At 38.4% G+C, this 10,263-nt stretch overlaps 1 pseudogene across 1 annotated transcript; it reads left to right on the forward strand.

The window, feature by feature from the left end:
- The first annotated feature begins 245 nt into the window (after nucleotides 1–245).
- LOC103268149 lies at nucleotides 246–2,897 on the forward strand (annotated as a pseudogene). Its single transcript, XR_504793.2, has one exon. The product of XR_504793.2 is annotated as a serine/arginine repetitive matrix protein 1 pseudogene (transcript).
- Nucleotides 2,898–10,263: the final 7,366 nt, after the last annotated feature.

Consider the following 10,263-nt stretch of genomic DNA (forward strand, 5'->3'; position numbering starts at 1 on the left):
TACCTTCCCCTTAACTGTACCCCACAAGATCATAATAAAAAATATTGATAAAAAAATACAAAAAAAGAAATAGGATATAAATAAAATGGGAATTTCTACTCAAATATACATTGAAAATGTGTCAAAAGTTATTTCTCCAATTACCAGTGTGAAAAGTACAGATATTCAGAAACCAAATGTGAGTGAGACACTTAAACATAATTAAATTGAGAAGGAAAAAAATCTTCTTTATAAGATAAGGAAGGGAGCGATCTCTGAGAAAGACGGCAAGATGGATGCGGGATTCTTCCATGGAACAAGTGCAGAACAGGATAATCAGTTCAGCAACAAACAGAAGAAACTATTGAAGCAGCTGAAATTTGCAGAATGCCTAGAAATAAAGGTGGACACGAGCAAAGTAAATTTGGAAGTTATAAAACCTTGGATAACAAAACGAGTAAGGGAAATCCTTGAATCTGAAGATGATGTTGTGATTGAGTTTATATTCAACCAGCTGGAGGTGAAGAATCCAGACTCCAAAATGATGCAAATCAATCTGACTGGGTTTTTGAATGGAAAAAATGCTAGAGAATTTATGGGAGAACTGTGGCCCCTGCTGTTAAGTGCACAAGAAAACATTGTGGGAATCCCTCCTGCTTTTCTAGAACTGAAGAAAGAAGTAATAAAACAAAGACAGATTGAGCAAGAAAAATTGGCAAGAAAAAACAAGATGAAGATTAAGATAAGAGGGATAAGGAAGAAAAAGAAAACAACAGAGAAAAAAGGGAGTGATCTCGAAGCCCAAGAAGATGCAAATCCAGATCTCCTTCCTCTAGAAGACGATCTTCCCCTGTTAGGAGAGAGGGAAAGCTCAGTCATTCTCTATCGCCCCATCACAGAACCAAGAGCCGGAGTACTTCCCCTGCCCCAGAAAAGAAGGAAAAAACACCAGAGCTCCCAGAACCTTCAGTGAAAGTAAAAGTACCTTCAGTACAGGAGGCCACTTCTACTAGTGACATTCTGAAAGTTCCTAAGCCTGAACCTGTTCCAGAACCTAAAGAACCTTCTCCAGAAAAAAAATTCTAAAGATGAAAAGGAAAAAGACCTGACCAAGATCTCGGACACGTTCCAAATCAAGATCCTGGACATGGTCTCGCTCTCTTTCTCACACTCGACCTAGACGGCGCCATAGATCCCGAGCAAGATCATACTCACCTAGAAGACGGCCAAGCCCAAGAAGGTGGCCATCTCCTCGAAGAAGAACTCCATCAAGACGAATGTCTCCCCCACCAAGGCACAGAAGGAGCACATCTCCAGTAAGACGAAGAAGGTGTTCATCAGCATCCTTGTCTGGGAGTAGCTCATCGTCTTCTTCATCTCGTTCCCGGTCACCGCCAAAGAAGCCTCCCAAGAGGACATCCAGTCCCCCAAGGAAAACTCTGACAAAACATAAAGGTACTGAGAAAAGAGAGTCCCCTTCACCAGCACCGAAGCCTAGAAAAGTAGTTATCTGAATCGGAAGATAAAGGTGGCAAAATGGCTGCAACAGATTCTGGACAGCAGAGATGGCAGTACAGACGACAAAACCAGCAGTCTTCATCTGACTCCGGCTCCTCCTCCTCTTCAGAAGATGAGAGACCCAAAAGATCCCTTGTGAAGAATAGTGAGGTGGGCAGACGGTGGAGACATTCCCCTTCCCGGAGTGCCTCTCCATCACCACGAAAGAGCCAGAAAGAGACTTCCCCTCGGATGCAGACGGGAAAGCGAGGGCCATCGCCAGTGACTAAAAGGGGTAGATAGAGGAGAAGTCCCTCCCCACCACCTGCCAGAAGGCGACGTTCTCCTTCTCCCGCTCCTCCTCCCCGACGGCTCAGGTCTCCCAGCCACCACCACGACGAAGGACTCCTTCTCCGCCACCACGTCGCCGTTCACCCTCTCCAAGAAGATCCTCTCCTCCAATACAGAGGAGATCCTCTCCTTCTCCACCTCCTAAGAGAAGAACGGCTTCTCCCCATCCTCCTCCTAAGCGAAGGGCATCACCATCTCCACCACCAAAGCGTCGGGTCCCCCACTCTCCACCTCCTAAACAAAGAAGCTCCCCAGCCACCAAGAGACGTCCGCCTTCGTTGTCATCCAAGCATAGAAAAGGGTCTTCCCCAAGCCACTCTACCCGGGAGGCCCGGTCACCACAACCAAACAAACGACATTTGCCCTCGCCACGGCCTCACGCTCCTCAGACCTCCTCCGGTCCTCTACCTGTTTGAAGAGGAGCATTGTCATCACCTCAGAGAAGGCAGTCCCCGTCTCCAAGTACTAGGCCCATTAGGAGAGTCTCCAGGACTCCGGAAGATAAAATGCCCAAAAAAGGCTGCCTCGCCAAGTCCACAGTCTGTAAGGAGGGTCTCATCTTCCCGATCTGTCTCTGGATCTCCTGAGCCAGCACCTAAAAAGCCCCCAGCACCTCCATCCCCTGTCCAGTCTCAGTCACCCTCTACAAACTGGTCACCAGCTGTACCAGTCAAAAAGGCTAAAAGCCCATCACCAAGCCCAGCACTGGCAGGAAATTCGGATCAAGAAGGAGGCGGGAAGAAAAAGAAGAAAAAGAAGGACAAGAAACACAAAAAGGATAAGAAGCACAAGAAGCACAAAAACCACAAGAAGGAAAAGGCTATGGCTGCAGCTGCTGCGGCTGTTGTGACCCCTGCAGCCATTGCTGCTGTCACAACCACATCAGCACAGGAAGAACCAGAGGCGATGCCAGAGCCAAAGGAGACTGAAAGTGAAGCTGAAGATAACCTTGATGACTTAGAAAAGCACCTGCGTGAAAAGGCCCTGAGATCTATGCGGAAGGCTCAAGTGTCCCCACAGTCTTAGGTGGAAATGTTTGTTATGATGTAAATTTTATTTGGTTTGTACGCAATTCAATTTAAAAATTGCTAAAATGAAGCCGGGCTCGGTGGCTCAGCCTGTAATCCCGCGCCTTTGGGAGGCTGAGGTGAGTGGATTGCCTGCGCCCGCGGGTTCGAGACCCGCCTGGGCAGCGAGACCTCATCTCGACAATAAATCGAAAAATCAGCCGGGCGTGGTAGCGCGCGCCTGTAATCCCGGCTACTCGGAAGGCTGAGGCGGAAGGATCGCCGGAGCCCAGCGGGTCGAGGCTGCGGTGGCCGGGAGCGGCCACTGCACTCCAGTCTGGGCGACAGAGTGAGACTCCGACTCAAAAAAAAAAAAAATTGCTAAAATGTGTTTGAGCTTTAGACTATTAACATTTGTTGTAATAATTGCTAGGTTGAAGTTCACGATGTAAAAACAGGGGGGGCGTGGATTTACATTGCAAAAGGTGTCTACAGTGTATTAGTGACATTCTTTCGTTGACAGCTGACATAAATCATTTAGAGTGAAATATTTTAAGCAAAAAAAATTCCCTTTTAAAAAAAGGGGGTTTAATTATTGTTGGCATTCTTATGGTTCTTTTCAATGCTCCTGGCTATTGCCAGAGAGTTTTCTTATTTTTTCTTTCACTCTTTACTTTTTCTCATTTGAGTCTTAGCACCCATTTAAGTTATGCTTCCAACCTCGTATGGTTTGTAAGCTTGCCCAGAAATAAGGCCACTGTTTTGAACTACCACAAAAGTATAAATGAATTTTTTAATGCCACAATCTTTCCTGTTGCCTGTGGGGTCTCTGCTGAAATGAATCAGGATTTGAGCTCTAGGATGAGACAGAAAATGAAAGCATGTTGTTTATCAGAGACCATGGGTTTGTATCAATGTGTAACAAGTTGATTTGGAACACTGGAATTTCATTCTATTCTGTTCTTCTGGTTTTGTTTTGTTTTCTTCTTTTGTAAAGGCAACTAGTCCCAGGGAGGATCTTTCAGTTACATAAAATTTTGTTTTATGAAATTTCATGGCTCCATTCATATTTTTATCTTGTTCTTCCAATTGGTGTATACAACTTTCAAAGCTCCTGTGTTTGGAAGGCTGGAAGGGCCCAGACTTTGAAATAGTGTCTTGATTTCACTGTTTTTGTTTTGGGGTTTTTTTGTTGGTTGGTTGGTTGGTTGGTTGTGTTTTTTTGTTTGTTTGTTTGTTTGTTTTTTAACTACAGCTATATAAAGCTTGTGGATTAAACAGAATAAATTTCTAAATTTAAAAAAAAGGGAAGATAAGGAAGGACAAAATGATGAGGTACACACACATTTTTCAGGAGCAATTGATAATATAGAACATGAGAAGGAAGTACTTGGACCAGATTTTTAAGTAGACTGAAAAAAAGACTGACAATATGCGAGAAAGATTATTAAGAGATGTCAAGCTCTTTCAATTCTCTTATTTAATGTTCAAGAAGACAATTATGGAGAACCACAACAGAGAAAACTTTGGAAATAGGAGATCAAAAGCCGAGCAATGAGAAGAGACTCTTCAGCACAAACTGATATGAATGAGGAACAAAATCCAGATTATGAACACATTCAAAATGTCATTGAAAATATGTAAGTGATGCTTTAGAGCAATCTTCTCAAAGATCAGCATGTTTTTCAAAACTCAATTATAACAAAAGTCCCTGAGAAGAAAAAAACCTTATATGCAAAAATAAAATAAAATAAAACCCTAAATGTAATTCAAAAGGGTAGCAAGGATTTAGCACAGTCTGTTACAACAAAAAAAAATCCTCCTTAATTACCAAAACTGTCTCCGTCAAAGAAAAAGAAGAGGAAGAGAGAGAGAGAGAGAGACAGAGAGAGAGAGAGAGAGAGGAAGAGAAAATGAGGGAGAGCAACAAAAAGTAAGTGAATCCAGTAAACTAGACCATCCTCACTACCCACCAGAAATCCAGAATTTTTCCTGCTAAATTTTTGGAAGAAATTATTACTGAAATTGTTAACAAATTGATTTTTTGTTCTATACCAGAAACACAAATACATGATGAACTACGATACTTCTATGAAACTAATTGAGTCACTGGTAAAGGAGTTTTCAGATGCCCAGATTAAAGTACTCATGCCAAGCCGGGTTGTTGGCTCAGCCTGTAATCCCGCGCCTTTGGGAGGCTGAGGTGAGTGAATTGCCTGAGCCCGTGGGTTCAAGACCCGCCTGGGCAACTTGGCGAGACCTCATCTCTACAATACATCAAAAATTAGCCAGGCATGGTAGCACGCGCCTGTAGTTCCAGCTACTTGGAAGGCTGCGGCAGAAGGATCTCCGGAGTCCAGCAGGTCAAGGCTGGGGTGGCCGAGAGCGGCCACTGCACTCTAGTCTGGGTGACAGAGTGAGACTCCAACTCAAAAAAAAAAAAAAAAGTACTCATACCAGATAAGGGAGATCAGTTTTTCCCACCTGTGGGTAAAGTAGCTTCAGCTCCTAAAGTGCCTCCCATGTATAAAGAACTAACTACAGATGAAACACTATCCAGCATTAAGATAAGAACTGTGAATAAAATGCCATTTATGCATAAAATGACAGAAAAATCATCTTCAGATAAGATACCTTTCTTACATAAAATACCATTAATTGATAAAAACATTGGTCAATAGAGTTGTTCACTCCTCTGTTTGCAATAATTTGAATGAATATAAATCTCAGGATTTTATTTGTAGGAATATAAAGAGTAAGGGAGAAAACTTAGCAAGAAGACTGACTAGTGCAGTAATAAATGAAATTTTTCAACATCAGCTTGACTATATTTTGTGATGAGGTTCCAGTTACAGAATATCTGGTTCTGGAATCTAAGGATATTGTTGGAAATGTCCAAAAGTTGGCTGAATCATCCAGCAAAGAATGTCAAACTTCAACACCATATACCATAGTATTGCCTCATAAATTTTTAGAGAATGTGATTTCTGCTCTTTTATCTGAGAAATTTTCTCAACAACATTCAACATCAAGCCAAAATATCTAAGGACAGTTTGCTCACAGGACTGGATTTCCTTCAAATGAAGTTAGAAAGTATAGTTGCTACAGAAATCTCCCAAAAAGAAGATATGATTATACAGTATGTAGAATCCTTACATTCCAATGATGATGAAATTATTCAATTAGTTGTTCGATCTATTCATAATAATCTCTTGTCACAGTTTGGATCACAAGAGATCATACAAAGCTGTGTAACCAGTGGATGCAGAATAGTTCTATGAGAAATGACTGGCAATCAGCTGCAGAACTATTTTTGTGGAGAGCTAACTCCACATCAGTATGTAGAAGTCAAAAGTGTTGTTGAAAACATCCTTAGAGATGTTATCCAAACTACTGATGTGCCCTCACCTGAATCATCACATGCTCATAAGCTGTCTTTTAACATAATAGAAGTTGTTATAAAATTTGCATCAAAGTTTTTGTCTGTTTCCAAAAGTGCATAAGGAAAGAACCAAATCTCTAGAAACTAAAATACAAATATATATATATATATATATAAAATATTAAGTTCTGTCCAAGAATATATGTCCAAAAATAAGATTAAACTTGTACCACAAGTCAAAGAATCACCTACTGTCCCTGTTGCTGACACAGCAACTATTGAAAAAGTAGTTGATTATGTTTATACTTGTGTTTTAAAGCACTCTGGCTATCATACTTTGGTATTTAATGGGAGGGAGCAATGTTTTTTTTCTTATTATAGTCTTTTTAATGGTGAAGAAAATTTTCAATTCTGAATTTCAACCTCAAGTAGAGGAAGAAGTATCAAATTCAGAATTAGTTCTGGAAGCAGTCAAAATTAAGGAAAAAGTAATTAAAAGTATTGATTAATTTAATTCCCAGGAAAAGTCTTCATCTAGAAAAGGTTCTACATTAGATGCCAAGCTTTTAGAGGAAGGATTAGCCTTATTCTTGACAATACTTGTCGGGTTGTCAAGTACATAAAGCAAAGATGAAAAAAACCTTGCCGAAGCTCAATTAAAGTTGCATCTCAATTGACAAAGTTTGTAACAGCTGAAATTTCCAAAAGAAGCATTAGTCTTGTGGCTTCTCATCCTAAAGAACACCTTTTAAATTCAGAAAATATTGAAAGGATTAATCAAGTTGTTGATTCTGCTTGTAGTAACATACTGCAACAATCTGGAATGCACAAAGAACTTTATTATGATATGAAAGATACAAACACAGTCTTCCCTGAAAATTGATGGGAGTTTATTGATGGGAGTTTCAAGTTTTTCATTAGATACAGTTAGCTTAAAAAATACAAATAGTAATCTCTTTGGAGGACTAGACAGTAGATTTGTTCAAAAGGCACAGAAGCATGCTCTTATTATGAGTCCTGACTTAGACAAAGAAGTGTTGGGTCAAGATTGATCTGAAGAGAAGTTTCACATGTTTGGAAAAAAACAATCCAAATAGATCCAAATATTATATCAGAACACTTAGACGTTATTTCTATGAAGACTCAACTTCTTGAGAAAATTAAGATGGAGTATTTAAGAAATGGACATAGCATGGCAGAACTGAGAAAAGTAACAATAAGTGAGAGAAGTTACTTCTCCTCGGACTCATCTAATTTAGAAACCAGAAAGTGAAAGATGTATCTCAGTAGATAAGAATGGACATCTGGATGTAAAACCCTTAGAGGTAAATGCAAAGGCAATGGCAGAAAAATGAGTGAATAGTGAGACGTTATTCTCAAATAAATATATGAGAATACAGTTTTGTTTTTGTTATTGTTGTTGACAATAAGAGAATAGGTTGCACCAGTTCATCTATACAATAAGAGAACAGGTTGCACCAGTTCATCTATACATTCATATGATTTCCTGGGACTTAATATATAAGTTCTGTATATCACTCTAAAGGTCTCGGGCTAGTTTTTCTTAGACAATCCATTTGAAATAACATTTTCTGAAGAATGAGAATCTAGGGACACATCCTTAGCAGTAAAATTAGGCTGACTAAATTTATAGTTGTCATTTGAAGCATCAGAAGAAACAATCTTATACAGCCCCTTTAGTTCTTCATTACGGCTATCTGAAGGTGTTTCAAAGGGCCTGTTAATAGAACATCAGGATATACAAAACAATCAAACATAGTTTTAAATTTCACATTTAAGATTGTTCAGTAATCTCTTGCTCTTTTAGTAATATTCTTCAGCAAATATCACACTGCAAACTCTTATATTGTACTTGTTATTATGTCATTTAAATTATATTAACCTTTCCCATTTTCCCTACTTTCTCAAGATTTACCAGTTTCTTTCCTCATCTACCTTTGTTCTAGACCAAGTTGCCCTAATGCTGCTATCTTTATGAAACTCCTTCCTCTTGCTGTAGATTTAGCTCTGGCCTGTAGCCTCATACTTGGGCCCCAAATGACTAAACTAATTGGGAATTCAAAATGCCAAAAAATTATGTTCCTATTATTTAAGAAACTGGATGTAAGTGCTATTTGAAAAAATTTAAAATGTGATCTTATTATTTGGTCTGTAGTTCATGATATTGATCTAGTGAATTTGGAAAATAACTGGAAGAAGAACTAAATTTTAATGAAGATGAAGTTGTTTTAAGAGAGATTGTTGCTCAAGAAGAAAGCTTAGAAGAATTATTTAAAGATCAAGTGAAAGAAGTCAGGAAGTCAGTAGAAAACAAAGTGTCTCCCAAGCCAATACTAAGCATCAGTAGCCTGAAAAAATTTTTGTCACTAGGCAAATGTTGTCTGTCCACAGCAAGTACAAATATTGACAAGCCAGACAATTGAATCTAAGGAGACACGTGTTAAAAGAGCTGTAGCTGAGTTGACATGGCCATGGCAAAAACCATAACTGAAGCAGTCTCTTCATCTTAGGAAAAAAAGCCACAATGTAAAGTAAGTAAGAAACATGAGTGTTGGTGATTAGAAAGAGTAGAGAGCTTCACAAATTTTATCTAAGAATGTACCTTGATTAAGCAGAAAAGAATAATAAAATAAATTCAGTCTTTTTCTAACCCTGGTAATATTTATAATAGAAAGGAAATAATCAACTGATACAGTCATGAAACTCAACTGTGAAAAAGCAGATAATAGAAAAAAAAAACTTTTGTATTTTGGCTGGTAAATACTCATTGAACATTTTGTATAGACAGCCTCATTGTTGCCAGTAGAATAGAACCAGAAGTTTGACTGAGGTAGGAGGAAGTTAAAAGGATTCATAGAAATTTTATTGTCTGGGTCTGAATCCTGACTCTTATTTAATAGCTAGGTGACCTATGGGCAAGTTATGTAGCTAACTATTTAATAAATTTCTAATCCAACTTATTGAAACAAGTTAATTAACATATTTTAAATATCACCCTTACAAATAGCCCATCAACTCCACTATTATCATGGTGAACACCTATTGTTACTGATTCTAAACCCTCAAATGATTGGGCTTCAGTGACCATTTGGGTTTGATCCTGCTCAAAAAATCTATACCATATGTTTTTTGGAGAATATATGATTTTGAATTTCCTGATGAGATAATTCTTTTGATTATCCAGTTGATGTGATTCCCAAGTTAATACAAAAGCTGAGACGGACCAAATAAAAGAATTGAGATATAACTCTGGTCATTTCAGGAGCACACATAAGTTTGCAAGAAGTAGATTAAAGTGTATGTTAAGATGATTGACCTGGCAAGATGCCTGATTGACCAGAGTTGTATCCCTGTTTTTCTTTTTGAACTAAATAAAATGTGATTTAAAATATTTGTAAAGATTATAAATGGAAAACTAGATTCTTTAAACATTGTTCTAAGTTTATTTTTAAATCTACTTAAAATGCAGTATCATAATTTAGATCATCTTCACCAAACCATTTTATAATAAATATATTGAAAGAAACATTTTAATCAGATTATAGGGCTTATTCGTTTTAAGTAATCTCTCAAACTTTTCTATTAAATTGTAAATCAGATTGCAAAAATTACCAATAACGTAAGAAAGTACATCTCAAAGTCTACTTTGTGTAATATTTGATTTGCATATTTCCAGAAAGAAGAAAGGAGTCTTGTCAATGAACCAACACATTGCTTCATACACAGAATGATGAGTTTATCTTCATTCGACCAAGAAGATCTCATTTAATCAATTGGATACATGAAATTAAAGCAGTACAAATATATAAATATGAGATGAAAGTAGGGCCTTGGGACAAATGGGACCCCTGGTAAAACTGTGATTGAGCAAGCATTCAGCTTCAGACCTTTCCTCGCTTCTCCTTCTTGCCTTCCTTGGCTCCTTACTGAGGATAATTGAAAAACCTCCTCTTGCTACCTGTTCCTTCCCCTATTTTTAGTTCCCTGGCTTCTATATCCTTGTTTTGAGATCTGTTAATAGTGTAA

This window comes from Carlito syrichta, unplaced genomic scaffold (assembly GCF_000164805.1).
Source record: "Carlito syrichta isolate Samal-C Ts95f unplaced genomic scaffold, Tarsius_syrichta-2.0.1 Scaffold308791, whole genome shotgun sequence".
Lineage (NCBI taxonomy): Eukaryota > Metazoa > Chordata > Mammalia > Primates > Tarsiidae > Carlito > Carlito syrichta.